Source organism: Lactuca serriola, chromosome 6 (assembly GCF_051521515.1).
Source record: "Lactuca serriola cultivar US96UC23 chromosome 6, Lser_US96UC23_V15, whole genome shotgun sequence".
NCBI lineage: Eukaryota > Viridiplantae > Streptophyta > Magnoliopsida > Asterales > Asteraceae > Lactuca > Lactuca serriola.
In genome coordinates this window covers 137,227,175-137,233,707 of record NC_136413.1, presented here as the reverse complement: position 1 = coordinate 137,233,707, position 6,533 = coordinate 137,227,175, and positions in this window count along the sequence as shown.

Genomic DNA, 6,533 nt, shown 5'->3' with positions numbered 1-6,533 from the left:
GTCGTACCTGCCATAAAGGAGCCAATGGAGATTTTCTGTGATAACGAAGGTGCGGTTGCCTTAACCAAGGAACCGAGGGATCATGGTAGATCAAGACATATCGACAGAAAGTATCACTTCATTAGACATCGTGTAGAAGAAGGACAACTCGTAGTTAAGAGGATATCATCAGAAGATAACCCAGCAGATCCGCTTACGAAGGGACTGAGTAGGGTTAAGCACTTGCAGCATGCTAGGAGTATTGGGCTGAAGGATGATATTAGCATAGATTAGATAGTATTAGAAACGTGTAATAGATAAATGTAATTGACATTTGATGATTAAATAAAGGAGTTTTATTTATGAGTAATGTTACTGTCTTATGTTAATTGTTTAGCTATTGTTTCACTTTGCATGTTTTGACTTCCAGAATAATTGAGGTTATTAGGAATAATCGAATTATTCAAATGGTCCACAATCGTTCATATGTTGGAAGTAGATATGAAAGAAGATTGTCGTGAATTGGTGTGTAGAATGTCTAAATGATGTTAGACATAGCAAAGGATTGCTGCAACGTTCATGAGTGCTTATGAACTAGTTTTGAGCATTGGAATAAACCCGCGCTTGCTGGAATCACCTTATGGAATAAGATATAAAAGGTGATCGCAAGACGATAATATCATATAGTCTTAAAACTTAGATATATGGTTTATTATTTGTTAATTGATTGTACATTGATAATACGAAAACGCATCAGTAACTTGGTGTTATAAAACGTATTGTTGTGTATAGTTGGTAAATGAATAAGTAAATGCATATAAGTCAAAGTTTATCTGTAACTTTTATCTAAGAAGGTAAAAGCGATATCTCGGCCGCTCGATGATTTGATTTGACTTATGTGCCGGGCCCGGTCAGAACTGAATTGATGTGTTCGATTAAGTTCTATGTCAAATAAATCAGAGATCGAGAAACCTAAATGCTTGACTAACCATTCCATAGGATTGTCAGCATGATATCTAACAGAGGACTGTACGTTCCCTTATCTAAAGGACAAGATTGATTAGATCAGAGTTGACAGCGTCTTTGAGAGCTACGATTGCAAACCAAATTGTACTTGTATAGTTACTAGACTTATCCAAGTGGGAGACTGTTGGAATAGTGTCTAAGGCTGTAACTATATCCGGTTGTGCATGGTCCTTTTGGGTTGCCTTCACCATAGCAACTTGATAGGATGATTTATTAAGAGAGAATAAATATTATTAATATATTATGGGAATAATATAATGAATAATATATTTGTTATTTGATTAATATAAGTCATAGAATTAATTAGAATTAATTTGGTGACTTAAAGAGATTAATTAAATAAAGGGGTATAAACTGTCAATTGTTTGATAGTTAAGCTTTAAACTGTAAATCCATTTGGATATACTATGGACGAATTCTAAGAGGATTAGGATAGCTAAAATCGTCCATTAGAGTTATCTAGGAATGGATTTGGATGGCCTTAAGAGAAGATTATCTGATAGGGATTTATCTGTAATCCTTAAGGAGTCTACAAGTATAAATAGACCCCATGGCTGATGGAATTCGACACTTGACCTAAAGTAAGGAACCTCTGGTTGAAATTCCTCCCCTCTCCTCTCTCCCAAATCATCCTCCTTGCTTTGGTGTTTGTAAGCCATTAGAGGAGTGACATTTGTGACTCTAGAAGCTCCAAGACCTCAAGATCAACAAGGAACTCAAAGGTATGGTTCTAGATCTGTTTCAATGTTCTTGTTTAATCTAATTAGTAATTAGAAGTCTTGGATTCAAAGCATGTTTATTAGAAAGCCTAGATCCAAGCATTAGGGTTTTGCATGCGCACATAGGAAAGTTCTTATGGCTAAAACCCATCACAACCCACCCTCACTCCTTCCCTAACTTGGGCCTCGCCCCTGCTCTGCTGCTACTGAGATGTGGAACACCATCCACACTCTGCTATGGGTGAGATACGGGACCTCGCCCACACTCACCTCCCTACCAGGCATATACAAGTATCACACAGACATCAACTATAAACTATCACATAAACCATTCCTTGGGCACCCGCCCTCTATCATTGGACCTCGTCCCAATTATCTTACTAGCATACTGTACCTAGGGCTAACCCCCGGGTCTTCTACTCATAACTACATGGGCCGGCATTGTGGCCGTAGACCCATTCGCACAAAGGGATACTCACCTGCACTGGCTGAACTTGCTGATGATCCCACTAGCTGCTGCCCGACCACTCACTAAAATCCTGCTTTACTAGCTTCCCGAGCTATCAATATCAATGCAACACTTAGTCAAACTGACCCCCGACAGTTAACCAAGTCAATTCTGGTCTAAGTCAAAGTCCTGGTCAAAGTCAACCTTTCCAGGTCAACCCTACTCGCCGAGTCCACTTACTGACTCGCCGAGTTCATATACTCAGGGTCCATCCATTCGCGACATGACTCGCCGAGTCAGTCCATGACTCGCCGAGTCCAACGATTTCCGAGTCCTGACCTGACCAACTCGCTGAGTCTCCACCCGACTCACTGATCCGAGTCTCAACTCGAAGGGTTTGGGGTTTCGCGACCTGACTCGCCGAGTCCAAGAACAGACTAGCCGAGTACCAGGCAATCTTCATCCAACTCGCCGAGTTGTTCTTCCAACTCGCCGAGTTCATGCCCAACATCATCCGACTCGACGAGCTGTTCATCCCACTCGTCGAGTTCCTCCTCATCTTCATGCTACTCGCCGAGTCCACTCAAAGGACTCGCCGAGTCCATTCAGATCTCCAAACATGCAGAGGACTTTTGAGTCATGCAGGGACTCCAAACCATAGATCCATACTTCCAAAGCTCAATCCCCACGTAAAGTTGCAAACTTTACGTATAACTAAAGAGATCTAAGCTCAAAACATACTAGGGTTTGGTTTAAGGACAAAAGGGCTTTACCAACTACTAATCTCCTGATGCTTTATGACATATTGGACCATCCCAACAATAGATCTGAAGTGGCAACAACATATCTAAGCCCCTAACCCGATTTGGGTCTCAATCAACCATAAAACCCCCAAATCTCATGACAAAATAGATCTAGATGCAAAGAAGGGAAAATGGCAGCTTAATACCTCCAAGATGAACACAAACTGAAGTAGATCTCGAGCACACACCTCTCCTTTGAAGCAACCTTCATGATCTTCAAGTTCCTTTCCAAAGTTTCCTTCCTCCAAAGCTATTTCTCTCAAATGATGGAAGCTCACACAAAATATAGGGTTTACAGGTTCTATGGGATGATATGGGGGCTGAGGGAGGGACATAACACCTTTTATATAGGATACAACTCCCGGAATTAGGGTTTTCCTCGCACAGACCAGACTCGTCGAGTCACCTTGGCTGACTCGCCGAGTCGGTCACTTACTCCTCGACCCGGATCCCGCTCTGACTCGCCGAGTTCGTCCTTGGACTCGCCGAGTCGCCCCTTAACATTAAAGTTTTCTTTCCTTTCTTGGCCTTCAATACATTGGGTGTTACAACTCTTCTCCACTTAAACTAAACTTCATCCTCGAAGTTTGCTATGGCCCACCGCTTGTGCAAATGTTGAGCAATTTTATCGACTGTGCGATCCAGGCGTGTATTAGGGTTTCATTTTTTCCTACCGCTTCTGTGAAATCTCCACTGGGGATCGATCGACACTTGTTATCTAACAACACACCGACAAACACCACCGAAGATGGCTTCAATTCCTCCGCTTATCGATCCTCTATCTTCTTCCCTACTCTGTTCTACAGCCACTTCCGTCCCCGCCACCGCTTTCTTCCACCGTTCGTGTCTAACCTTATCTCCTCCAGTGCTCGCCGCTACGCTTTCTTCTCCTTTCCGCCTTACAGATCCTCGCAGACCATTGCTCATCGTCGCTGCAGCTACCACTTTGATGTCCAATTTCGTGCAGGTACAACTCTTCTCAGTGTAATTTGTGAGTTTAGTTTCGGATAAATTTCTTTGTAGATCAGTCTGTAATACGTGTTGTTACCATTTTCGGACATTTTAAAATAGACGTGATCATGAAACAGGAGCTAAATTTGTTGTTACCCTAAGCATCGCCTCGACAGAAATGGAAGAACAAAGTGATTCGCTATTTTTTGTTTTTCAGTTCGTATTGATCGCTAATTTTGTCCCAATCCTTCCAATTCGATGTTCCAGATCAGTTTTATATTCGAATTGGTAACTAGTATGGTAAGAATTTTGTCCCAATCCTTCCAATTTGATGTTCCAGATCACCCCTGCTTCTGATTTTTTAGCTTCCTGGTCAGGCCGACTCATAGAATTATTCCCCACAAACCCTTTGACTTCCGAAACATCACCCCCATCCTTGTTCTTTCCCATAACCTTGTTACTTTTCCAACGTTGCCCCTGTTCAATCTTTGAATCATTATACTTTCCTTTCATTGGCTGAATATTCCCATAATACCCCTGCCCATTTTTACCTCCTGTCTTCCCACCTCTGTCAAAACTAAATTCCAATTTTTTCTGATTATTCCCATTATACCCCTGATAGCGAATTCCAGCAGCAGCCCCAGAATTTCCAATTTTCGAATAATTCCCTTTTTGCCCCTGCTTGCGGTTTCCAGCAAAAACCCCTGAACCTTCATTTTTCGAGAAATTCCCTTGATTCCCCTGACTCGAAAACTGTTTTTCCCCCCTGTAGCTTCTTTTGAAAAAAAAATTCCATTATTTCCTTTGGTTTTCTTCACCACATCAATGCCTAACTAAATTGGCTATGTTTCTTGTTCTTTTTCTTAACCAAAGTTTATCAACTTTGTGAATATTATTCTGACTTGTTTTGTTATTTATTTTTGATATTTTGTTCTTAATGTTGGTTCTAACTTCTATTTTTTTTTTTCTTTTTTTTTTAAACAGTTACAAGGGACCTGAATAGGGGTTTTCTGAATTTGTAGTGATGGCTGCAGACACTGAAGATTTTGAAACATTGATAATTTGATACTAATTTTATCCTTTTGAATGCAGTATTGCGGAAGATAAAGTTATATTCCCTGCTGTAGATGTTAAGTTGCCATTCTCCCAAGAACACATAGAAGAAGAGAGTGACTTTGACAAATTTAGATGTTTGATTGAAAGCATAGAAAAAGATGGAGCAAATTCATCTTCATCTGAATTTTGTTCAAAGTTATGCTCACATGTTGATCATATCATGTCCATCATTGAGAAACATTTCAAAATGAAGAACTTCAGGTGAATGAGTGAAATAGTGAATCACTAGTCTTTCTTTTTATGACTTTTATTTACCATAACGCCCTTATGTGATTTCAATTTCAGGTTCTCCCACTTGCACAAAAGCATTTTACTCCTAAAAGACAATGAGAGCTCTTATACCAAAGTTTATGTGTAATGCCTTTGAGAGTAATTGAATGTGTTTTACCATGGTTAGTTAGATCACTTACTGAAGAGGAATCAAAATCATTTCTCCACAATATGCATATGGCAGGTTTGTCTATTTTTGTCAAATTTTTCTCAAACCATTGTTTATTTATTTCTTCATTGTGAAGTCTAAGTTTCTAACTCTTAACACATGGTTTTTGTTAGCTCCTCCTTCCGATATTGCGCTTGTCACCATGTCCTCTGGTTGGGCTTGCAAAGGGCGTCCAAGGGAAATATGCTTGTCTTCAGGCACAACAGGTTGTTGTCCTGCAAGGGCATTTTTGGAAATATGCTTGTCTTCAGGCACAACATGTTCTTTCTCTCTCTCTCTCTCTCTAACTATATATATATATATATATATATATATATATGATGGAGTTTCACTTGATTGCTTTCTGGTTCAAATTAACACTACACGACACATGCAATAGTCTTTAAAATTAATAGCCAATTGGCAGTATGTTCACTCATTATGTACCCTTTTTAAAGTTGTTTAATTATATGTATAGCTAAACAAGCTAGCAAGGTGCATAATAAGATTCATTTGAATCTTGAGTTTTCTACTGAATATTGCTTTGGACTCATAACAGCAGGTTGGGGGCAAGTTTTACACCAATGGGCTATAAGGTGGACTGAGGTGATAGATCAACCAGAGGGGTCATCCTTTTAAAATATTGATTTTATCCCCTTTATATGTTAAAGGACTTGGTAGATCATCATCTGGTGGAATCTTGAGTTCCATTAGTTATGGAGCCAATGAGATTATTATTATTATTATTATTATTATTATTATTATTATTATTATTATTATTATTTTATTTAATTTTAATAATGTTTGTAGATAAAAGTGGAAAGAAAGAAAAGGGGGAGAAGTCCGGTGTTGGTGAAAAAGCAAAAACAAAGGGAGCTGTTGTGGAAGAGGAAATAACAAAGGGAGAGGATTCTTTTCCATTATTAACTAAAATTACATGAAGTTAAAGTTAGGTCCTCTTCTTTGTGTTGAGTGCTTATTGCTCTGATTTTGATGTATGTGTTGAGTGCTTTTCTTTTGGTTCTGAGGTTTATCCTCATAAAAGCAATCATCCATATAGAGTTACGGTTAGT